At 32.2% G+C, this 26,835-nt stretch overlaps 1 pseudogene; it reads right to left on the reverse strand.

Annotated features, from left to right (window-relative positions):
• The window catches only part of LOC149580038 (cysteine proteinase RD21A-like), a 48,890-nt pseudogene extending 26,385 nt beyond the window's left edge, over positions 1 to 22,505 (reverse strand).
• Between the last annotated feature and the right edge of the window lie 4,330 nt (positions 22,506 to 26,835).

Genomic DNA, 26,835 nt, shown 5'->3' on the forward strand with positions numbered 1-26,835 from the left:
CAGAGTGCCAAAAATAGGCACAAAATCCTATCATGAATATAATGAAGGCCAAGAAAACCAATTCCAAAGTCCTACCTAGAAAACTAAGCCATAGAAGGGGGGAATTTAGGAGAATCCTTGAGATCTTAACCCTAATTTCACCTAGAATGAAAGAATCACGTATAAAATGTATCCTAAATGCAAATCTATCATGATAAATACATTAGAAGAGGGTGCTAAACCTATCAAGATGGAAGTTATTCCATTTTAAAATGATACATTTATCCCCCACTTTATCTTAGATATTTAACTACGTAATTATGAAAGCTAAAGTAGGACAACATCATAGTAAATAAAAGGGTTATAGCCAAATTCTCAATGTAGAGATCCGAGAAAAAAAAACTATTATAACTTCTAATGCACAAGGTTAGTGAAAATCCATAAATCACCTAAAGTTTACTAAATGAAATTTGAGAAGTTCATAATGCCCCTTATGCCAGTTTATTTTGGCTTTCTACTTCTGAAGGATGAAACGGGTTGATAAGGATAACTCTATATACTAGATATGCAGTTTGTTGAAGAGTTCTTTAAAAATATATATATAAGGATTCCTATGCTTCTAAAACTAATTCAAGGAGTTAGGTATTTGAATCATGATTCCAATTCCACTAATGACACTAAAAATAGAGTTGCCAATCTCAATTTATGATGAAAAGAGTGAATGTCTATCTAAATGCATAAAAAGGGGAATCTGAGTTTACCATGAGTAAACCCTAATTTTAACAATAAATAAGAAAAATAAACCATACTTACTCATTCCTAACATTTTTAGATTTGAAAAGAATAAGGAAGATGTCAAGGAGAGAAGAACTTTGAGCTACACACATGGTGCTTTTGAGATAGTGTGTGGCTACCAAATGGTCACTACCTAAGGTGAGTTTTCTGTTGTCTATTCATGCAATTTCCAAATTCTTTATTTTTAAAAGAAAGGTAAAAAATAACCCCTAAATATCAACCTTGAACTGGCTATCTTGACCTTGACTCAAGAAGGTTAGCATGGATTAGAAGATCTCCACCTATTCTAGGATGAGTTTGACCTTAACCCAAAAAGGTAGACCCTGACCTAGGGAGGTCTACCTTTGCCTAAATGAGGTTCACCTTGACCTATTCAAGTTTTATTTATAGTTTTGATGATGCATAATGTTGATATGATGTTTATTTATGCTTACAAGACATGGTCTGTCTCTAAGAGCATCCCTTTGGAGAGTTAGTAGTTATGATCAGAGAGAGATTATCTAAGCTTAATGAGAATGAGGTAAAACAATTAAGAGATGAAGTCCTACAATAGATTAGGTTACATTGAGCCAATCTATTGATTATGATATCAAGGTGGGATGAGGATACATGCTCCTTTGATCTTCCCTTAGGAGAGATTATAGTGACACTAGAGGATATCTACAAGATCCTCAAGCTTCTAGTCTGATGTGAGACTGTCAGACCTAGAGCACAATGAGTTTTTGAGGGGATCCTTGAAAAGAAATATTATTTCTTGGGATGCATTCCATAGATTTAAACATGATCAAATCAGGTCCTTTTGTCATCTATAGTGTCAGGGCCAACACCTTTGGCATAGAGAGTGATTCTTAGAATAGTATCCTTAGTTGTGTTACCCAACTCAAAGGGTGCCATATTTTTGAAATCTTATATAGAGAATGGCAAGCAAGATGACCATGTTCTCATGGGGTCATAGCATGTTAGCCCAACTATAGCATGAGTTATGCCAACTAGTGAGATACCAAAGAGAGTTTATCAATATGCATGCTCTTAAGAATTTGGTTTTTTGAACATTTCACATGTACATGTCCAAAGGATGTTCTAGTGATGGTAGATGTGAGTACATCGAGAGTGTTTTCTTATCCTCTAAGAAATATCTAGCAATTTGGAGATATCCTCTATTAGAGGGCATGTCTGGATCATATTCCAAGCACAGATGTGATATGGAGACCCTACTACAAATGATAGAGTGGCTAGATACATGATTCCATATGAGATACTCATAGTGGTAAAAGCTACTAAAGGGTCACTGGAATCATATAGTGATGTTATACTATTATGATCATGTGATGAGATAGTTTGGCCTATTGTAGGGAGTTCCTATAATAGTACATCACTAAGTACATCCAACAAGGTACTATCAGTGACCCATTTCCATACACTAACCATTAATAATAGACATAGAAAATAGTGATGCAAATAAGATAGAGCATATAGGGTACAATAAGATGTGACCTATTCAAGCATGAGCCAATATAATGTTAGATATTGGAGTCTATAGGGGATTGACCACATATTCCCTAAGGATTATCCTATAGGTGATCTAGGTCTTTCAAAGAGGACACACCAAGATAGTGGTACAATTAAGGAGGATGAGGATGTTATAGATGAGAAGGAGAAAATATTTGAGGGATATCCCATGGAGGAGGAGAGAGCAGAGGATATGCCCCCAGTCAATGATATTAGTGTGGATATACACATTTTTCATGAGTTGTAGCTAAGATGATGATGGCTTCCATACATCTACATAGAGACACCACTAGAAGGCCTAAACATTGCAAGCATGGAGAGAGTAGTCACTCCATGCTCCCACCATCTAGACCCTTTAGTGTCATTCATGATGAAGAATCAAGTTTGAAATATGATATTTTACTAGATATATAATTTGATTTGAAAAAGTACTAAATTGGTAATGTAAATTTCATTCTACTACTAGCATAGTAGAGTGGAAGATCTTTGTATCCAAGACTCTAAAGGATGCATGCATAACCTATCGACTACCAGTGAGCAATCAAGAATCCTCTCTTGGCTATAGAGATCCAAGCAAGCATGCCAATATCTTTGCATGTTTCCAACAATAGCTAAGGATGTCCAAAGATAGGGAGGAGAAGGTAATAACTAAGCTACAAGGTGCCATAGATTTTTCACATGGCATAAACATATCGAGGAGCCACACATAGACACATAGATCTACAACTTCCTATCATAGTCTAGAGAGATCTAGAAGCCATCAACCATCAGAGTGCAATGATATACGTAGTGATAAATAGGATCATTGGCAACATATGTATTAGATCTTTGAACAAATACTTTTGATGAATGAAAAAATTTCCTTATTAATTGGTTCTATGTTAGATTAATAAGAAACATAACAAAAAGAAAGAAGGTGCATAAATATATACAATATTTAAATTTTTTATAACTACATAACATATAAATAATTTTTTATAAGGAATACATAAATGTACAAGAAATAAAGAATGAGCTTAAGGATAATAATTTTTTAGATGCATAATATTAATATGTTCCTAAAATGAAACATCATACATATCAAAAAGTTTATACGCATTTGAACCAAAGTGTTCAATGACAACAAAAGGTCCAAGCCAAGTAGGGCTAAACTTTCCTTTTTTGCCAGTTAAAGTATACACAATTCATTGATTCTAATATAGGACTAAATCACCAACCGAAAATGTTCATTCAATTACGTTATGGTTATATTCTTTGTATAGAGATTTTTGATATGCATGTATTTGTTCTAACACATGTATTCATTGTTCATTTAACATTTATAACTCTTGTAAGCATTGTTCCTGAACACTATCTTTATCAATAATCCTATGAAATGAAACATTTAAAGAAGGTATTTCTAATTCCAAAGGCATAATACCATCAATACCATAAACATGATTGCAAGGAGAAGTACTCATGATAGTAAAAACACTTATCCTATAAGCCCACAAAGCATAGGTTAGTTGAGCATGCCAATCTTTTGCATGTTTGTTAATAGTGTTTCTTAAAATTTGTTCAATGATTTTATTTGATGCTTCAGATTGACCATTAGATTGAGGATAATAAGGAGTTGAAAATAATTGTTGAATTTGATATTTCTCCAAGAATTTTGTGAATTCTTTGATTCTAAAAGAGATATCATTATCCAAAACTATCATTGAAGGTATACAAAATTGTGTTATTATATTATTAAGGATGAAATCATAAATAACATTCATGGTTATTGAATGAAAAGGGACAACTTCAACCCACTTCGTGAATTAATCTATTGTAGTCAGAATGTAAGTAACTCCTTGAGAAGAGGCTTGTAAGATTTTTCCAATAAGGTGAAAACCCCAAATAATAAAAGGCCATGGAAAAACTTGATTATGAAGCTCATGATAAGGAGCATGAATCAAATTACTATTTTTTTGACATTGACAAAAATTCTTAACAAACATGAAAGAATATTGCTCCATCCTTTACCAACAATATCCCATTCTAAGTAATTTATTAACTAAAAATTTTTTGCAGAAATTCCATGCACAAGAACTAGAATGAGCATTTTCCAAAGCTACTAGTATTTATGTTCTATTGAGACATCTTAATAATAATCCTTCATAAGATCATTCATAAAGTACAACTCCTAAAGTAATGTAATGCACTGCAAGCTTCCTAATACGATTACGCATGTTTCTTGTTGTTGATTTAGGAAAAGTAACATCTTTTAAAAAATGAAAAATATGAGAATACCATTCATCCAAATGCAAATTGAAACAATCATAGATAATCTATTTATAAATTGTAGGGCTTTTAAGAGTTTGTATGATAAATTGAAAATTTTCAGCATTATTCTCAAGATAGACCAAAGAAGTTGTGCTTGCCATCATGTTTGCATGTTGATTGTCTTTCCTTGCTAAGATTTCAATCGTGTAAGAAAAGAATTGTGAAAGCACATCAATAGCCAAATCTCTATATTGTGTCAATTTATCATTATTAGTCTGATAACCTCACTTTATTTGTTCAACAATTAATTGTGAATATCCATATATTTTCAAGTGTTTGATGTTAAGGGATAAAGCTTCTCATAGGCCAACTAGAAGAGAATTATACTCCACAATCTTATTAGTACAAGGAAAGGTTAATTTTTATGATAAATGGATTGGCTTTTTCATGGGAGGAATTAAAATTATCCCAACACTAGCACTTCTTGAATAGCTAAAATTATCCATCAAAATATAATTTTCAAATTTCATCTTCTTCAATAGCTAAAATATTATCATTAGGAAATTATTTTGAAGTTGAACACATATCCAAATGAGGAAAAGGAGCTTCAGGTAAATAATTTGTTGAATGTTGTCCCTAAATAGACTTCTAAGAAATAAAATTAAGATGAATCTTTTCATGTAACATCACCCACTTTTTCAAATGGCCAGAGAGATCAATTTGTGAGAAAATATGTTCAAAGGATCAAACTTGACAATCACATCAACTTCAACATTTATAAGATAATGCCTGAGTTGTTGGCATGCATAAACTAGAACTAGACATTGTCTTTCCAAATTTTTGTGTCTTGTTTCATAATCAAGTAAAGTTTAACTATTATAATACACAAGTCTTTCCTTATAATTATTATCATTTTGAACTAATAAGGAACTAACAGCCTTTGAAGTTGCAGAAGTACAAAGATGAAATGGCTTATCAAATTTAATTGGGTGCAAAATGGGAGGATTTTCAAGGTACTCCTTAAATTTCTCAAAGGTTTTTTTACATTCATCATTCCAAGAGAAAGTAGTATCATTTCTAAGAAAGGAAGTAAAATGAATAGTTCAATCAACTAAATTAGAAAAAAAGTGATGAATAACTTGTATGTTTCCTTGTAAACTCCCTAGCTTAGAAATATTCTTAACAGGTGGCATACTAACAATAACATCAATCTTTTTGGTATCTACTTTTATGCCTCTCTTAGAGATTATAAATCATAACAATTTACTAGAATCTACTCCAAAAACACATTTCTTAGGTTTCAATCTCATGTTGTAAATTCTCATCCTTTCAAATGGGTATGTGTAGGATCATGGTGTGCCAAAAAAGGGCAATCTAAAAAATCTATAGTTCTAAATTATCTCAAACCATTTCAAAATCTTTTCCAACTTTTTTCCCACCCACCCTGATACTAAATGAAAACAATTAATATTTTTAAAAGGTCCACTATATCTTTTGATACCAAAACTATATGGTCAACTTTAAAAACATTCTAAAAATGTTCTTTTGGCATCCTTTTATGTGATTTTTACTTAAAACATGTAGCGAACAACTTTTTTCCACCAAAATTTGATGAAATGAAAAGGGTTTCTTAAGAATGTTCTTATTTTTCCATAAACGTAAGGTTTGTTAAATTATGAGTTTAGTAAGTAATTATTACTTATTTTCCAATGGAGTTACATATAAAGTGCTGACTGGCACACTACTTGAAAAATAACTATAACTTTCAAATGGTACAACATTTTTTAAGTCCAAAAGATGCATCAAATCCTATGTTTCTTCTACTATAAGGAAAAGAATGAAAAATTGAATTTTGCAAAGTTTTCAATTAGATAAGGTGGTAAGACATGAGATTTTTTTTATTCCAAAAATAGTAAAGTCAAAAATTAATTAATTATTATTTATTTAGGATAAAAATAACCAAAAATATGTGTCACATCCAAGCATGAGTCTACTACTTATATCTAGAATATTATTAAAAATTATTATCATTTGAATTTGATTAAGGTGGTCAGACATACATCTACTTCTTATTTTTGTTCTAAAATTGTGTAATATTCCATTAAAATTCAAAATTTTGACCAATCAATTTTTATTTTTTTGAGATAAGTCCTAGTAGTTTAGAAACGAGATTGAATTTTCTAGAGATTGTTTTCTCTCAACATTTTGATATAAAATTAATAACAAGTAGAAAATTGCATGTCAATTTAACATAACCCTAATTTTCTAATTTTTTATTGCCACTTAAGAGCATAGTTTGGTTGACCATGAACCTGCACATACCTAAATATTTATCATAAAATTCTAACATGATCTTATCTTTGTATAGAGTTTTCTAAAATATCATCCTCATAATCTTCAAGGATATTGTCAATGTGATCATGAAAAATCAATGTCATAGCTCATTGATAGGTTGCTCTTGCATTTTTTAACCCAAAAGGTATCATGACCCAAAAAAATGTTCCCCAAGGTGTTCTAAATGGATTCTTAAATTGATCCTCAAGAGGAATGAAGATTTAATTATATCGAAAAAACCATCCATAAAAGATAACAAGGCATGACCTACTATTGAGTCCATAATCATATCAATATTGAGTAACAAGAATTCATCCTGTAAGGATATTGTGCTTAAATCTTTGAAGTCATTACACATTCTAATCTTATTTTATCCTTTTGAATTAGGCACAATGTGTGAAATCCAACATGAATAATAAATAGAACGCATAAATATAGAATCCAATATTTTTAAAATTTCTCTTTTAACTAATAAGGCAATTTGTGGATTCATCTTTCAAATTTTCTACACAAGTTTATAATCTAGTTTTAAAACAATATTATGAGTAACAATCTTAGAATTGATACTTGACATATCTGAATATGTACAAGCAAAAATATCCTTGAATTCAAGTAAAAGGGAAACCAACTGATCATGTTCATCTTGATTCAAGCATTTCCCAATCTTTATCATCTATTGAGCATTATTCTCATCTGTTTGAATATCAAAATTCTCACTTATTAACCAATCACTTCGTATCAGAGGATCCATCAGTAAAGGAATAATATTATGATTATTGTGTTCTCCAAAATAAGCATCAATACTTAAACAACAAGGCTTCCATTGTTTGTGATGAAACTTCGGTAAATCTTCATAAACTCCTAAAAATTCCATTAATGTTTCATCATTAGAAAAAATATCCAAAGTAGGTACTTGATTAATGTCAATGAGGAGTAGGTTAACCAATTTCAATTGTGCACCACATATATGATTAACATTAAGAGGAAAATCTGATGGTTGTTTATAAGGATTAAATTCTAATCCATATGTATGATCGCAAATTTCATTATGCAAAGCTACTTGTATATCTTGCTCATATTTACCACATCCATTCCTATCAAATCATGGTTTCTTAAGAAAATGATAACAAAAACTATACCAATCAGCCATATTAGATGGATTCCAAGGAGTGACATATGTCACCATGTCATAATAATTAGGTTATATCTTTTCAATCATTTCATTAATTGAAGCAACAATAAAACTACTTTTTAATTCCTTAGAAAGTGGTGAAGGAATAAAAACTTTTTTCTCAAATTAAATTTGTCACTTCATGAATTAAAAATTAGAAACCTTATATTCTACAATGAAAGTAGGATTAAAATCCAACATCCCCCAATCATTCTTAGTCAATGAAGCTTCTAGTTGTTGAATCTCCAATTGTTGTATCTAGATATTTTTCAATCTCTATACTTGGTTGAAGTGGCTCAAAGATTTTAGCATATTCTACATTTAGGCAATAATTTCACACATCATTTGCATGTAATATATACACGAAGTTGTTATAAATGAACCAAACCTTGTGATGAAGAGTAGAAGGAACCATATGCATAATATGTAACCATGGTCTTCCCAAAAGAAGGATATAATTGAGAGGTCCAAGCATAACATGAATAGGTGTATTTAGAATAGTTGGACCAACTTTAATAGGTAAGGTAACAATGCCCAAATTTATTTGTGCAATATTGTCAAATCCAGATATAGGGGCATTATCATGTTGGATAGTAACCATAAGAGCATGATATTGATTTTGCATCTCAAGAGAAGGTAAACCTTTTTCAGAAAACACAATCGAAGGTGTAGAAGGTATAGTATACATCCAATTTAAAATAGAATGAATGTTCTCTTGATTAGGTAGCATTTAAGAAAGAGTAAATGAATCTTTTTGCAATGTCTCATGATATGTCAAGGAAGTTTGAAGTAATTCCCATAAAGATATCTTAGCATGAGTAGCATGTAATTTTTCAACTCAGTCATACTCCTTAATAGTATAATAAAACCTAGGAACTTAAGGAAGCTTGGGTTGAGAAGATGGTAAAGAAACCAAAATAGTAGGATGAGGCTCATTCCATGTGTGACAAACATTTGAAACTAAATCAATGTTATCGAAGAAATCCAAAGGATCTCTAGGTTTATCCCTAAATTTTATTCAAGGACATCCTGTTATCATCATCAACGGTGTAGTATATATCATTTTAGGTTTACTAATGTTGAAAATATTGGGACATGAAGGAAACCATGCACACACTTTATGGTAAAGGTCAAGTGGAGAGGTTGTGGAGGAGATTTAAATAGGAATAGGATCAATGGAGATCTTATCTAGACCATTTTCATCCTCACTACCATGTACCTCATTAGGGAATCTATCCTATTTTGCAATAATAGCCTCATAAAAGTATTCAAAACAATAATCATACATATTGAAATACTAAAAGCATAAAAATTTAAATGTTTTTGTATTTTTAAATAAATTTTGCAATTTTTTTGCATTTTTTAAATATAAATAAAAGAAATGTTTTTGTCATAAATGGTGAACCCATTTATGATGACTCTTTATTTTTGGTCAATTTAAATGAATGTACTACTCCAAAGATGATATGGGTCAATTTGGCACAAATCCATTGAGGAAACAAAAATATTTTGAGAGAAAAAGATGAAATCTTGAGAGGCAAATTTAACGATAAGAGACTGAAAGAAGGCGAAAGTGTTGGTCAGTATTGTGGCAGAATCAAGGAGGTTATGAATTATATTATAATAGCTAGAGGTGTCATACTTCATGAGAATATGATAAGTTATTGAGGACATTATGTCACATCTATGTAGTTACAGTATTTAGAACTCAAGAATTAAGATTTACACCTAGTATTGATCTAGTATTCAATTTTCTAATTGGTATGCTAACTACATTTGAGTTATCAAATTTTAATAATTATTCACTTTCTAGTATTGAATGTGCTTTCAAGTCTCAACTAACCCTTGATAAATCTAAAAGAAAGAGGAAAAGAAGATATGTGGATAGTGATAGTGAATCAGATAATGATCTTGATGATCTTGAAGTATTATTGGCAAGAAGGATACTAACAAGAAAAGGAAAATATAAAAACAAATTCCCTATTATATGTTTTGTATGTAAAAAAGTTGGCCATATTACGATATGATGTCCTAATAGAGGTGAGAAGAAATAAAGAAAGGGTAGAAAATATTGAGGAAGAAGAGAAAGTAGAGACAACTAATGTAACAAATCTTGTTACATTAATAAACAAGATGGTTCTGATAGTGATACTGGTAAAAATGATAAAGAAGTTGTTTGTGTTACAATGAAAGATTAATCTGATGAAAATGAGAAAACTGTATTGATTTCACATGTGAACAAGAATGAAAGATGGATAATTGATAGTGTATTTTAACATCATATAACTAGTGATACAAGTCAGTTTGAAGAGTTAGAACATTATAATGGAAGCAATGTTAAGTTTGGAAATGATGCACCATGTTATGTGAATGCTAAAGGATAAATTATAGGGAATAAAAATATTAGATATGATCATTTATATTTGTTTTATGGTCTAAATTATAACTTGTTGAGTGTAGAATAGTTGATCAATTTAGGCTAATGAGTTGAATATCAAAATATGAAGGTAAATATTTATCTTGAAACTGCTGAACTAATTGGAAGTGGTGATCGAACAAGAGGTAACTTGTTCTATCTAGACGTATCTAGAGATACTTGTCTATTTGCACAATTTGATGATATTTGGTGATGGCATAAGAGGACATGTCATGTGGGATTTGATAATTTGGTAAGCATTAGTAAGATGAAATGTGGAAGACTTATTGTTTTCATGATAATTTGGAATTGGTTCATACTAATTTAGGTGGTCATATTGTAGTACAAATCTATTATCATGAGAAATAATTCATTCTATTTTTTGATGACTTTGCTAGAATGGTGACTATGATATTCCTAAAAGATAAAGATGATGCATTTAAAATGCTTAAGTGGCATTTGGCTATAGTTGACAAAGAAACATGAAATATTTTGAAGTGCTTGTGATCTTATAGAGGAGGTGAATTCATATCAGATAAGTTCAATATATTCTACAATGATAAAACAATCAAGAGAAAAATGAGTGCACCAAGGAGTCCAAAAAAAATCAAATAGGTGAAAGAATGATTAGATCAATCATCGACTATTCAAGGACTTTAATGTTGGAGAATTATCTATCACAAATGTACTAGAGAGAAGTTTTAATTACTACAATTTACATCCAAACCAAGTTTAACTTAAGAAAGGTACAAATTAAACACCTTTTAAAATTTGGTATGGCTATGCACCTAATGTGAATTATTTCAAAGTTTTTGGAAGAAAATTTTATGCATTGAAAGATGCAAGGAAAGGAAAACATGATGCAAAAAGTGATGGAGGTATATTCCTTGAATATTCTACTAAGAGTATATGTGCTTGAATTTTAACATTAACAAAACTATTGAAAGTGCAAATGTTAGAGTTTATGAATTTGTAGAAAAGAATGAGGAGGAATCAAAGAAAGACATCTAAATTAAAAAAACTTTGTGTACATATATGAAGGTGAACCTAACACCTTACCCAAACTACAGAAAGTGTTTGATGAGCATTAGGAGCAAGGGATTGCTGAGGTTCATCACAATATATCTATCAAGCTTTAGTAGACTATCAAGCATCATGATGTAGGAGACAAGCTATAAATAGCACAAGACAAACATCAGAGAGAGGAAATGTATAGTAGATAGACCAAGAAGAGTTGCAGCAAGAGATACTTGAGTTAGAAGAGAAAGAAAAACAAAGTGAAATACATGAAGAAGAATGAAGACCTAAACTTTTCGTAGAAAATACGTAAGGAGAAATCATACACCAAACAAAATAATTAGATTGAAAGGTTCAAGGGTCATGGAAAAAAGTAAGTTGAAGAATGATACATGTTTACTATGTAGATTTGAACCTAAATTAGTTAAATTTTATTTAGATAATGAATATTGGATAAAATTAAGGAATGAGGAAATTTATTGAATAAGGAAGAGAAAGACATGGAAATTTGTACCTAGACCAAAGGATAAAAATTTAATTGGAAATATTTGGGTTTTCAAAAACAAGTTTAATGAGAAATTTGAAGTCAAACAGAACAAGGAAAGAATAGTTTTTAAGGGATATCCACAAGAGGAAGGAGTTTATTATCATGAGATATTTGCACCAATTGCAAGACTAGAAGGAGTGAGAACTTATCTTGCATATGCTTCTTACAAAGGATTCAAGACATAGAAAATGAATGTCAAATTTTACTTTATGAATGGAATCTTAGAAAAGGAAGAAGTCAGCATTGATCAACGTGACAAATTTATTGATCCTAGAAAGAGGAATATGGTATATAACCTACAAAACTCATTATATGGTTTGAAGAAAGACCCTAGAATTTTGTATGAAAGGTTACAAAATTAGTTTTTGAAAATTGGTTTTGCAAGAACTAATACAATAGAAATATATATATGAAAACTAAATCTGAGAATAAGATATAGTTAGCTTTTTTTTTTTTTTTTATGATATCATATTTGGAGGACATGATTTATGGTGTAAACTATTTTATAATCATATGAAAAAAAAAATTTAAATGTCAATGTTTCGAGAATTCAAGTTATTTGTTGGATTACAAGTTTATTAGATGAAGAAGGTTATTTACATTACTCAATCAAAGTATATGAAGGAGATATTAATGACTTTTAGAATGGAGGACTCAAAACCAGTAGGAAAACCTATGGTTAATGGGCATTAACTATTAAAGAGTGATAAATTTAGCTAAGGCGAATGAAAAATTATACCAATGAATGATTAGAAAACTACAATATGTTGTATATAATAGACATGAGAATGCATTATCAATTGGCATTATTTCTATATTTTATACTAATCCTAGAGAAAATCACATGATGGTTGTGAAAAATATAGTGATATATCTAAAAGGAAGAAAATATTATGGATAATTATACAAAAAGAGTAACAAGTTTGAGAGAAAAAATCTATACATATGTTCATTGGGCTAGGAATATTGATGACAAAAATAGTACAATTGGAAGCAATTTCTTTCTAGGAAGGGGATTTATTTCATGGACAAGAAAGACAAAAATTGTATTTCTTAAAGAAAAATAGAGGTTTAATATTTTTTTCCAATAGTCAATTGTTCTAACATTGTGTGGATCAAGTAATTATTGAAAGTCATGAAAGAAGAGATTATTAAACTTTTTGTAATATATTGTGACAACACAAGTGCTATTAACATATAAAATAATCTTGTAATGCATTCAAAGAATAACACATTTCTATCAAGTATCATTACATGAGATAGTTGGTACAAGATAAAGAAGTTATATTGGAGTGTATGAACACAAAGAGAAGATAGCTTATATATTCAGTAAGACACTTCTAAAGGATGCATTTGAGTACCTAATATGTAAGATAGCCTAATGATTTCTTGATCCAATGAAAGTTTAGTAAAGATGCAACATGGCAATAAATGTTATGATCAAAATCTATTACACATTGGCGCAAAGAGGTTAGACTTTATGAGTTGTCTAAATATTTTGAAAAGATGGACTGAAGCATGAAGTTGATGAGACTACAAGGAGTCAAGGTAAAGATGAAAGAGAGAGTGATATTTGTATATGAGTTAAACAATAACAAAGTGATGATGATACATATGAGGGTGATACATGTGAATGGTTTATGTATTTTAATTTATTGTCAAAGTGGGAGAGGTTATACAATTACCATTCATACCATTATCATGAGAGGTATATGCACAATTACTATACTATATCTGTATGAAAGAGGGAGAATATATATAACACAAATTTTGTCCAAAGAGGGAGAATATATATAACAAAACTTTTGTCCAAACAGGGAGACATATGAAACTTGATGCATCTTAGAGGATGAACAAAATTAGAGGTGTTTCCAATATAGTTAGTAATACAATTGGTATTAAATCATTGAATAACTTACAATTAATGTCAAACAGGGAGAAGTGTAAGTTAGTGCAAAATGAGAAGATGAAAGAAACTAAGGATATTAATGAAGATCTATATCAAACTTGGGAGTGAGCTATTAAGGAGCTATTATTGTTACATCATGAGAATTTATTTTTTATTTTCATGAAAATTATAGATGTTTCAACTGATTCTGAAGAGGGATATTGTTGGAAACTAAAACTAGAACAATTATTATGTTTCCATTGATGTCAAACCTATTGGAGCTCATTTATGAACATTATAAAGTTCCATGTCAATTCATTGAGGACTAGAATTAAAATATATATATAACTAGATGAACTAGTGAAGTTTTTGTGTGAAGAGGAGAAAGTATGATGGAATTAGAATGGGAACTTGATCAGTTAGTCTTTGACAAGATGATGTATTATTTCATTATTATATGAAGTATATAAAGTCATTAAGTGAAACAAAAGAAAAACATACTAAAATGTTTTTGATCAATTAAGGAGCCAAAAAATGAATATTAAGGAACTTAAGAGTTATTTAAGAAAAAAAATTAGTAAAGTGATAGTTATGGTTGATTAAGACAGAGAAGCAAAGTGTAGTAGCAACCAACCATAGTGAAGATTGTGTGATCCAGTGGAAGTGAAGTGAGATAGAACAATAGTGACTAAGATACATAGTGATCACCAAGAAAAATAAAATAGGAATGGATAAGTGTCAAAAAACCAACAATTTTTGAAAGTATCGAGTTTGAGGCTAACATAGTTCAATTTTAAGATTAATCAAAATGTGTAGATGATAAGGATTGATGAGCTAGCATATTTAATCCATGAATTGAGTTTTCTATGCAATCAAAGGAAATAATTTGATGAGAACTTTATAGAAGTATCAATAAAGGAGTAGAAGAACAAAAATATGGATCAATTCAATGGATCTAACTGAATGTTAAGATCTGCAGTTATGTTGAAGTGGTAAAAGATTAAAATTGCCTATTTAAGAAGGCATAAGAGATGTTTATAAATATTTATCATCATTGATTGGTGATATTAACGAGAACTTGCAAACAACTATGTAGGAAAGGAGAATTTGAAAGATTGGTAAAGTATGATTGTAATGCCCCGCCAAGGGACCCAAAGAATTAACCTAGAATAGGAATGTCACTCCTAATAAATACAACATCATATGTAGAAGGTAATCTAACATGCAAATATAAGCATAACATAAAATCATCTAACATATGCTAATCATCAATAAAAAAGGATACATATCCACCATCATGAAGGACGTATCAGCCACGATGTCTCAATGAATCTCAAAATGATAAGAGTGGAAAATACACTACCACCCGACCGCTTGGTACCTAAGTGGTCCACTCCCACTGTGCTAAGGAGATAATCTCAAGTCCCAAACAGGCTATCAAAATCACATAGCACAAATCTCCATAAGTCCAGGAATCCTATAAGTATACTAACTCTAAGTTTCCAAACACAAAATCTGACATCTAATCCCAAAGGCACACAATGACATGTAGGAACCTACGATGCAAGCGGGAAAGTGTCATCACAATTATCACGTACAAGTTACCTTGGCAGTTAGCTAAACTCCATGGGTCCATACTGATTTCATGTGGCCACTAGTATCCTCTCATACTGATGAGGCATACTACTGAATGCAAGGTCACAACCATGCATCTCACTACTCCCATCCTAGCCTGTACAAGCGCTCAAGGCATGGGCGAGAACAAAAATCTTATCTTTTTAGGTTCATTCAGTTAGTATTAGGTGTGGATGTTATCACTTATTAATCCACCTTACAATGAGTTACCCTAGCAGCCTCTTAGGGCCCCGACCACCATTACAAGCCACTTCCCATCACTACATGCAGATATCCTACCCTAATGCTCATGGAATAATAAGTCTCAAAATAACAAAAATAATCCATAATAAAATCATCAAATATGCATAAAAGCATCAAATCTCCATGAGCAAACATCCATAGAAAATCATGAACACAACAGCTCTCTATTGGCAACTGAAGTATCACTAATAATCAAATATCCAATGGTTCTCAATAACCAAAATATATATATATCTCAATCATATTGATCGAAGACTCCAAAAAAATTGTTGAGTCAAACATGTCACAACATGACATCATCAAGAATAAATCCACATTTCAGTCCCATCATGGCGACTAGCAAATAACCAAGGATAACTAATCGATGACCAAAATAATGGTTAAGTCAAGTATCTCATACATAAGAATCTCAACTATAACAATCAGTATTCACATCCAATACACAGAGCATTCCAACACATAACCATGGTTGGGTTTATAAAGATCGATATTAAAACATCATCATGACATCACAATCACATAACCCCCAAGCCTCTGGTAAATATCCTATACTGGTCAACACTAGTCAACCCAAAACCGAAAACAATAGCATAAAGAATACACAATGTAAACACATGTTTTGGTTTTGCTAAGTTTTCAAATTTGAGTTCCAATGCAAAAGTCTCAGTTTATGTTTCCAAGTTTAGAGAAAGAATTAGAGGAACATTTTGGTACGTTTTTCCATTTATTGTTTTTGGATGGATAAAAGTTTTCCTTTATAAGTCTAAAATCCAAATTTACAATTTACAATATTCTGTTGAAATCGTTCCCCACCAACTTTTAATTAAATTTCATATACTTTATATATTTTATAATTCAAAACTATTAATTAAATTCTAATAGTTAAATTATAATATTATAAAATAATTCATCATTATAAAATATGAATCCTTAAATCCTTAATCAAATAATAATAATTCAAATTTATTAATAACGTATTTACATATTACATACACACACACACAGATATATATATATATATATATATCTATATATATATATATATATATATATACATATATATATACATATAAATTCATATGTAAATATATAAATAATAATGATTTTCGCATTTTATAAAAAATGAAATATGATATCGAATTACAAAAATTTGATTTAAAAACTTTAATCACATCCCACTGTTTAATAATAGACACCGCCGATTATAAAACTGTGCGGCCCGTATACATAAGCATCGGTGGATAGTTGTAGCACATACGGCTCTGACTGTTGCCTTAAACAAAGGTAAATGGGTACAGGGTGGGGATAAACCCACCCCACCCAAATTTGTCTGAAATGGATTTAACCCCGTGCGCGGGTACCCTCCGATGCGCAAGTACCCTGTGCTAATAAATTTTGATATGACAGTGGCAGTACAGGGGAGGGTGAGAGTACATCCCCCCCCCCCCCCCCTTTTCAAAGCATATTATATATATATATATATATATATATATATATATATATATATATATATATATATATATATATTTTAAATTGCATAAGCTAATTCGCTCTTCCTTAGAAAACTCGCAGAGCAAGCTTCCTTCTTCAGAGTTCTTGAGTCCTCCAATGCTCCAATTGCTCTCCAACGCTATGTCTAAGCTTCTAAGAATGCTTCAATATAAAGAGCTCTCAGGAAACCTCTAAAATGTTTCTAGAAATAGCTGGAAGGTGTCAAAAACTAAGCATGGGTCTTTTCCAACCTTCAAGATGAGTCATAGGGTTGTAGACACCATGTGCTTAATTAATGCACTAACCTCCGTGTTGTTGCCACATGAGAAATAGGAAAGTGCATTAATTCCCATGCAAGCTTATAACTCCAATTTACTTTTTATATAATTTCTATTTAAATATTTATAACTTTCATTTTGATTTTTATAACTTTTATTATTATTATTTATTTATTACTTTATTATTATTTTATTATTATTATTAATTTTAATTTTCTAATTTTCTTTTATTTAATTCATTTTCCTCAATAATTCATATTTAATTAATTATACTCAAAATATGAAAGATCATGATATTTTATTAATTTTCTCCAAAATAATTAATTTATTAATTAAATCTATTTATTAAGACTAAACAAATGGAAAATTCACCATAGACCTCCAAAATAAAATATGAAAACCCATCATAGAACAAATCATACAAAATCAGTCTAAAGGGTTAAAAATCACGAAATATGTCATCCGACATATTCGGTGGGTACTCAATTCTGATACTTGTCCTAACTCACTAGGACAAATGGTTTAAGGGTTTGGGATTTGCACTTCAAAATTTATCTCCCTTCTCTTATAATTGAGATAGTATAATAGGGTATGCTCATCCTGGCAATTCAGGGAAGTTGATACCCGGTACCTGCAACCTGCAAAAAAAACCATGCATGTACGTACAATATATAATGCTAAGCTAAACAGACAATGGCAGGAAGTGGTGCATCGTGTAGATCCCAACTAAGCAGGTGACTATGACTCCCTTCCTTAACCACATCAGAAACACCATACAATAAGAAAACACGCACACCATACACATGCAAGGATGGGGTAAGTATCCATAATAAAACACATAAGATAATAACCATCAACTAATCATCAATAATATTTGAAAACAATATAATGATCATCATACATACATGAAATGTAAAGTCTAAATGATCTCATCATACATCAACTGAATCCATATCATAATATCTGATAGTGTCAAAACAATACCACTAAACCATCAACATAAAACTAGTCCATCATAGTCTGATAATAATAGCGACAATATGTCCAGAAAAGATGTGAACGAGGGTAGGCACTACATACACCCACCCTTGGATTAGGCTTACTCCTGGAAGCCTACAAAAAAATAGGGATATAACTCTCATAATCTAGCTGCATCCTCCCAAGTGGCTGAAAAATCATCAGTAGGGTCCCATTGGACCCTTACCTGCTTGATGGTTCGGCCCCTTAGGGTCAACCCTCGCTACTCCAGAATATGAACCGGCTCCAAAGCTAGCTGCCCATCCTCTACTTGAAACACATTCCAATCAAGAACATGCACAATATCAGGAATATACTGCCTAAGCACTAAAACATGGAAAACATCATGAATGCGAGCTAGGCTGGGTGGTAGAGCAAGACGATAAGCAACTAGGCCAATCCTCTCTAGAATCTTGAATGGTCCCACAAAATGAGGTACTAGCTTAGAACCCTTTCCGTACCGGATTAGACTCTTTCGCGGACACACTCTCAAGAAAACCTTATCACCCACAACAAACTGCTTATCAATCCTATGAGCATCAGCATACTTCTTTTGCCTATCCTGTGCTATAGTCAAGTGCTCACAGATACACACTACCTGTTGCTCCATATCACGAAGCATCTCAAGACCCAACATGATGCGATCCTCAAGACTATCCCAACTCAATGGTGTATGACAAGGATGACCATATAATGCCTGAAAAGGTGCCATGCCAATAGAACTATGATATCCATTGTTGTAAGCAAACTCCACTAGGTAGAGATAATCCTCCCAATGTGTCTACCTATCCATCACATTCTCCCTTCCCTAAATGTACTTAACCTCAAAATCATACTCGCATAGAAATTCCATCCATCGCCTCTGGTGAGCATTCAAATTAGGCTGAGTAAAAATGTATTGAAGACTACGATGATCGTTGTGTAGCTCAAATCTGTGCCTCAACAAGAAATGCCTCCATCTTGTCAAAGCATGAACTACTGCTGCTAACTCAAGGTCATGTGTAGGATAGTTTAACTCATGATCCTTGAGCTTGCGTGATTCATACGTAATCACCCATCCATTCTGCATCAATACTGCCCCAATCTCTTCAAGGGAACCATCTGTACATACCATGAAATCACCTTCTGGATCAGGTACAACTAGAATCGGTGCACTGGTCAAAAGTTCCTTGAGCTTCTAAAAAGCTTCCTCACATTTCTCTATCCATATGAACTTCTTTCTTTTCTTTTGAAGAGAAGTGATAGGATGTGCTATCCTAGAGAAGTTCTGGATAAATCTACGATAATAACTAGCTAAACCCATGAAACTACGAATTTCTGACACATTAGTTGGTGTAGGCCATTCTATTATCACCTCAATCTTTGCAAGATCCACTGAAATACCATCACATGAAATAACATGCCCTAAATACTGAATCTCTAATTTGAAGAATTCACACTTAGCTACATTAGCATAAAGCTAATTGTCTCTCAAACACTGCAATACCAACCGCAGGTGTTCCTCATGCTCCTTCTGAGTCTTAGAATATATCAATATGTCATCAAGAAACACAAATACAAACCTATCAAGATATTATCAGAAAACACCATTCATCAAACTCATGAAAACCAATGTAGCATTAGTCAACCCAAAAGGTACCACTATGAACTCATAATTCCCATAGCGCTCTTGAAAAGCGGTCTTGTGAATATCTGCTTCCTTAATACGAAGCTGGTGGTATCTTAACTTAAGATCAATCTTGGAGAATACTGTAGCTCCCTTGATTTGATCGAATAAGTCATCAATCCTAGGCAAAGGATACCTATTCTTAATAGTCACCTTATTCAACTGTCTATAGTCAATACAAAGGCGCAAAGAACCATCTTTCTTCTTCACAAAGAGCACTGAAGCTCCCCATGGTGATACACTAGGTCGAATGCTCCCTTTAGCCAGAAGTTCTTCTAACTGAAGACGTAGCTCACCCAATTCCTGAGTAGTCATGCGATAAGGAGCTTTAGAAATAGGCTCTACTGTAAGAATCAGATCAATACTAAAGTCAATGTCCCTCTTCAGAGGCATGCCAGGAATCTCACTTGGAAAAAAATATGCGTACTCCTGCAAAATTGGGTGATCTAAAATATCCCTCATGGGATCTTCCTCATCAAGATCATTTACCATAACAACAAATATTTGACATCCCTTACAAAAATTTCACTTCAATTGCATAGCAGAAATCATCCGCAGAGATATAGGCCTTGGTATCCCAACTATCTGCACATCATTCCCTTGGTCATCTTGGCACAAAGTGATCTTCTTCCTACAATCTATACTGGCTCTATGAGATCCAAGCCAATCCATGTCTAAAACCACATCATAGGAACCAAGGGGTATGACTCGAAGATCCACTTCCATATCAAATCTTCCTAAGCTAAGCCCACACTTATGAACTATAGAATCTGTGGAGACCTTTATGCTTGAGGCTAGTTCCACTTGCCAACCACAATCTTGCTTCACCGCATCTAGCTTACACTTAGAAACTATAGATGGTGAAATAAATGAATCTGTAGCTCCTGAATCAAATAATACTAAAAGAGATATACCTCTAATAGCACCTGTGGTCTCAACCACTATTCCTTGATGATCTACCTGACGCTAATCAACTGCTGCAAAAACTCTATGAGCTCTACCTGTATCACCAACTGTAGGCTCTGAAGCTATAGGCCTAGGTCCTAAAAATTGAGGTCCTCACTGTGGACACTGAGCTGCATAATGTCTAATCTGACCACATGAAAAACATTTCGTATTTTTGCCAGAACCTTTTCCCATAGGTGGTACATTAGATTGCTGGTGACTGTTCCTGCTAACAAAAGACTGGCTACTCTGAGCTGGCTGATTAGATTGATTCTATCTATTGCATTGAGCATTGCGGTTGTTCTTAGAACCTTTGCCACCACCTTGAGCCTAAGAATTGATCCCTTTTGTTGCTGTGTCTGTTGAGACTGCTGCTGATACTGTTTCCCCTTAGAGAAAGAAAACTTCTTGTTACCACCTGAATTGTAGTTGCTTTTAGATCTTGATGCCGTTGGCACTCCTAAAAAACCACCTTGACCAAGGTTAACACTTTTCTCAACAAGGATTTCTCGATGCACCCCATCCTTGAGGGTTTTTGGCTCAAATACCTTAACTCCCCCAATAATACGGTTATTCAAACCCCTAATAAAATGTTGTGTCAACTAAGCCAAATTTTCATGAACCTTGAAAAAGACATGAGCTCATAAAACTTACACTCATACTCGGTCACTGACAAGGTGTACTATTTGAGATTATGAAATTCATCAGCCCTTTGTTGTTTCCATTCTTCCGGTAGGAATCGTTCATGGAAACTCTCTAGGAATAACTCCCAAATAACACTACTCATATCGATTCCCAGCTTCTTCTCCTCAATCGTCCACCAAGTGGCCCCAAAATTCTCTAAATTGGTGATCACAAATCTTGCCTTAACATTACTGTCAAAGTCCTGCATGGCAAAAATCCTGTTGAGGGAAATCAGCCACTGCTCGACCACATAACCAGAACCTTGCCCATTGAAAGGCTTAACCTTGGATCTTGAAAGATCCTTCATTTGAGTGGACACAATGGACCTCTGATGATCCTTCCGAGGACTCCTGGACCTAGGTCTATGCTCTTGTTATGTCTGATGCACTTTAGGCTATTCTTGAATAGGAGGTAGACACTCTAGAATAGTTTGCATCATCTATCTCAAACTAACCTCTTCAGCCTCAGCTTGGTCCTCTCTACAGCTCTCTTCCTACTGCCTACTAGAGTGCTCTTCCCTGCTCTCTACATGAGCCAATCCCTCATGGGCAGACTCATGGTCACTAACAGCTCTGCCATGACCATAGCCTCTTCCATGGCCTCTACCACGGACTCTCACAGAAGACCTAGTCCCAGATACCATCCTACAATAGTACAAAGTACTATTAAAATCACATGTTGCCATAGACTATGTTCAGGTCTATGTTTAGGTTTAAGTAAAATTTCCAGTTTTGAAAACTAAGTGTTGAAGTATGAAAAATATACAAGTAACAGTTCTAGTTCTGTTTCAGTTCACCTAGTTTCAAATTGAATAGATATACTTGATAGTTCAAAGGTCTAGTTGTTCCAAAATACCCAGAGCTCCCAATGTAGAAACTTGGGCTCTGATACCAAATGTAATGCCCCGCCAAGGGATCCAAAGAATTAACCTAGAATTTAACTAAGATTAGTAGTATTTTTTTTTTCATGAAAGTAAACATTACATATAACTTATGCACAATAACAGAAGCAATAATAATGTCCATATGAAAGTAAACATAACATAAATATTAGATTACATTCTTTAAGATCCCTTAACGTTGAATTACATACATGAATCCATCTAGTACAACATCCTCATGAAATGATAAGTCCAATGTTTATACATTACATTTCAAATGCTCATTCATCCACTATACATGTCGCAGGGTATGACAAGCTCAAAAATATACATACATAGAATAAGGTACATCATCCTATTCTAATCCATGATACATCAAGTAAAGAAAATCACATGATACACCATCATAGAAGATATAAACATCCATCATAAAGATGAAACATAATAAACTAAGTGCACGGTTCCTCCCAACCATCAATAGCATCATTAGACCATCGTAGATCCTAGCCATCCCTCCATGTGTAGCATTCCAAATTACCGAAGAGATCATCAGTATTAACATAGTAGGAATGTCACTCCTAATAAATACAACATCATATGTAGAAGGTAAACTAACATGCAAATATAAGCATAACATAACATCATCTAACATATGCTAATCATCAATGAAAAAGGATACATATCCACCATCACGAAGGACATAATAGCCATGATGTCTTAATGAATCTCAAAATGATAAGAGTTTAAAATACACTACCACCCGACCGCGTGGTACCTAAGTGGTCCACTCCCACCGTGCTAAGGAGATAATCTCAAGTCCCAAACAGGCTATCAAAATCACATAGCACAAATCTCCGTAAGTCCAGGAATCCTAAAAGTATACTAACTCAAAGGTTCCAAACACAAAATTTGACATCTAATCCCAGAGGCACACAATGACATGTAGGAACCTACGATGCAAGCGGGAAAGTGTCATCGCAATTATCATGTACAAGTTACCCTGGCAGTTAGCTAAACTCCACGGGTCCATACTGATTTCATGCAGCCAATAATATCCTCTCATACTGACGAGGCATACTATGGAATGCAAGGTCGCAACCATGCATCTCACTACTCCCATCCTATCCTGTACAAGCACTCAAGGCATGGGCGAGAATAGAACACTTATCTTTTTAGGTTCATTCAGTTAGTATTAGGTGTGAATGTTATCACTTATTAATCCAACTTGATATGAGTTACCCTGGCAGCCTCTTAGTGCCCCGACCCCCATTGCAAGCCACTTCTTGTCACTACATGCAGATATCCTACCCTAATGCTCATGGAATCATAAGTCTCAAGATCACAAAAATAATCCATAATAAAATCATCAAATATGCAAAAAGCATCAAATCTCCATAGCCAAACATCCATAGGAAATCATGAACACAACATCTCTCTATTGGCAACTAAAGTATCGCTAATAATCAAATATCCAATGGTTCTCAATAACCAATATATATATATATATATATATATATATATATATATCAATCACACTGATCGAAGACTACAAAAAAATGTATGAGTCAAACATGTCACAACATGACATCATCAAGAATAAATCCACATTTTAGTCCCATCATGGTGACTAGAAAATAACCAATGATAACTGATCGATGACCAAAATAATGGTTAAGTCAAGTGTCTCATACATAAGAATCTCAACTATAACAATTAGTATTCACATCCAATACACAGAGCATTCCAACACATAACCATGGTTGGGTTTATAAAGATTGAGATGAAAACACCAGAATCACATAACCCCCAAGCCTCTGGTAAACGTCCTATACTGGTCAACACTAGTCAACCCAAAACCCAAAACAATAGCATAAAGAATACACAATGCAAACACATATTTTGGTTTTGCTAAGTTTTCAAATTTGAGTTCCAATGCAAAAGTCTTAGTTTACGTTTCCAAGTTTAGAGAAAGAATTAGAGGAACATTTTGGTACATTTTTCCATGTATTGTTTTTGGATGGATAAAAGTTTTCCTTTATAAGTCTAAAATCCAATTTCCAATTTACAATATTCTGTTGAAATCGTTCCCCACCAACTTTTAATTAAATTTCATATACTTTATATATTTTATAATTCAAAACTATTAATTAAATTCTAATAGTTAAATTATAATATTATAAAATAATTCATCATTATAAAAGATGAATCCTTAAATCCTTAATCAAATAATAATAATTCAAATTTATTAATAATGTATTTACATATTACACACACACACACACACACACACACATATATATATATATATGTAAATATATATATATATATATATATATATATATGTAATATATATATATATACATATACATATATATATATATATATATATGTAATATGTAAATATATACATATACATATATATATATATATATATATATATATATATATATATATGTAATATGTAAATATATACATATACATACATATGTAAATATATAAATAATAATGATTTTCGCATTTTATAGAAAATGAAATATGAAATCGAATCATAAAATTTTGATTTAAAAACTTTAATCACATCCCACTGTTTAATAACAGACATCGCCAGTTATAAAACTGTGCGGCCCGTATACGTAAGCGTCGGTAGATAGTCGTAGCACATACGGCTCCGACCGCTGCCTTAAACAAAGGTAAATGGGTACGGGGTTGGGATAAACCCGCCCCACCCAAATTTGTCTAAAACGGATTTAACCCCGTGTGTGGGTACCCTGCGATGCACAGGTACCCTGTGCTAATAAATTCTGATATGATAGTGGCAGTATGGGGGAGGGTGAGAGTACATCCGCCCTCCCCCCTTTTCAAAGCGATTTCAGTCACTAGTTACTATATGCAAGTTCAATTTTAAATTAAATAAATACATATGTATATATATACATATGTATATATATATATGTGTGTGAGGGTATAAATATGTATATATATATGTGTGTGTATATATATATATATATACATACAAATTTTAAAACATTACAACATATAAACATGTGTATATATATACATATATATAATTACATATATATATTTATATATATATACGTGTATATGAGTATGCAAATTGACAAAAAAAAACATAAGGTATATATATAAATTTCAATTCTCAGAATTTTCCTATCAACCATTGATCTCAAAAAAAATTCAATAATTAATCTAATGGGTTTGACTATGAATTTCAACCCTAGCCCCGTGTTCTTTTTAGATCCATGCATATAAAATTCTCAAATAAATTTAATTTCTCAAATTGAGAATGCATACAATAGAAATATGAAATTCCTCAGAAGACATATAGAAGACACGAAGAAGACAGGAATGCATGATGCAGAAATAGCATAAGTAAAATCACAAGAATCTATCCAGATTCTGATGCTAATTCGTTCTTCCTCAGAAAACCCATAGAGCAAGCTCCCTTCTTCAGAGTTCTTGAGTCCTCCAATGCTCCAATTTCTCTCCAACGCTGTGTCTAAGCTTCTAAGAATGCTTCAATGTAAAGAGCTCTTAGGAAACCTCTACATTGTTTCTAGAAATAGCTGGAAGGTTTCACCAAGTAAGCATGGGTCTTTTCCAACCTTCAAGATGAGCCATAGGGTTGTAGACAACATGTGCTTAATTAATGCACTAACCTCCATGTTGTTGACACATGAGAAATAGGAAAATGTGTTAATTCCCATGCAAGCTTATAACTCCAACTTACTTTTTATATAATTTCTATTTAAATATTTATAACTTTCATTTTGATTTTTATAACTTTTATTATTATTATTTATTTATTACTTTATTATTATTAATTTTAATTTTCTAATTTTCTTTTATTTAATTCATTTTCCTCAATAATTCATATTTAATTAATTATACTCAAAATATCCAAGATCATGATATTTTATTAATTTTTTCTAAAATAATTAATTTATTAATTAAATCTATTTATTAAGACTTAATTAATGGAAAATTCACCATAGACCTCTAAAATAAAATATGAAAACCCATCATAGAAAAAATCATACAAAATTAGTCTAAAGGGTTAAAAATCACGAAATAT

Source organism: Cupressus sempervirens, chromosome 1 (assembly GCF_028749045.1).
Source record: "Cupressus sempervirens isolate cs-2001-9-10 chromosome 1, ASM2874904v1, whole genome shotgun sequence".
In the NCBI taxonomy this organism is placed as follows: Eukaryota; Viridiplantae; Streptophyta; class Pinopsida; order Cupressales; family Cupressaceae; genus Cupressus; species Cupressus sempervirens.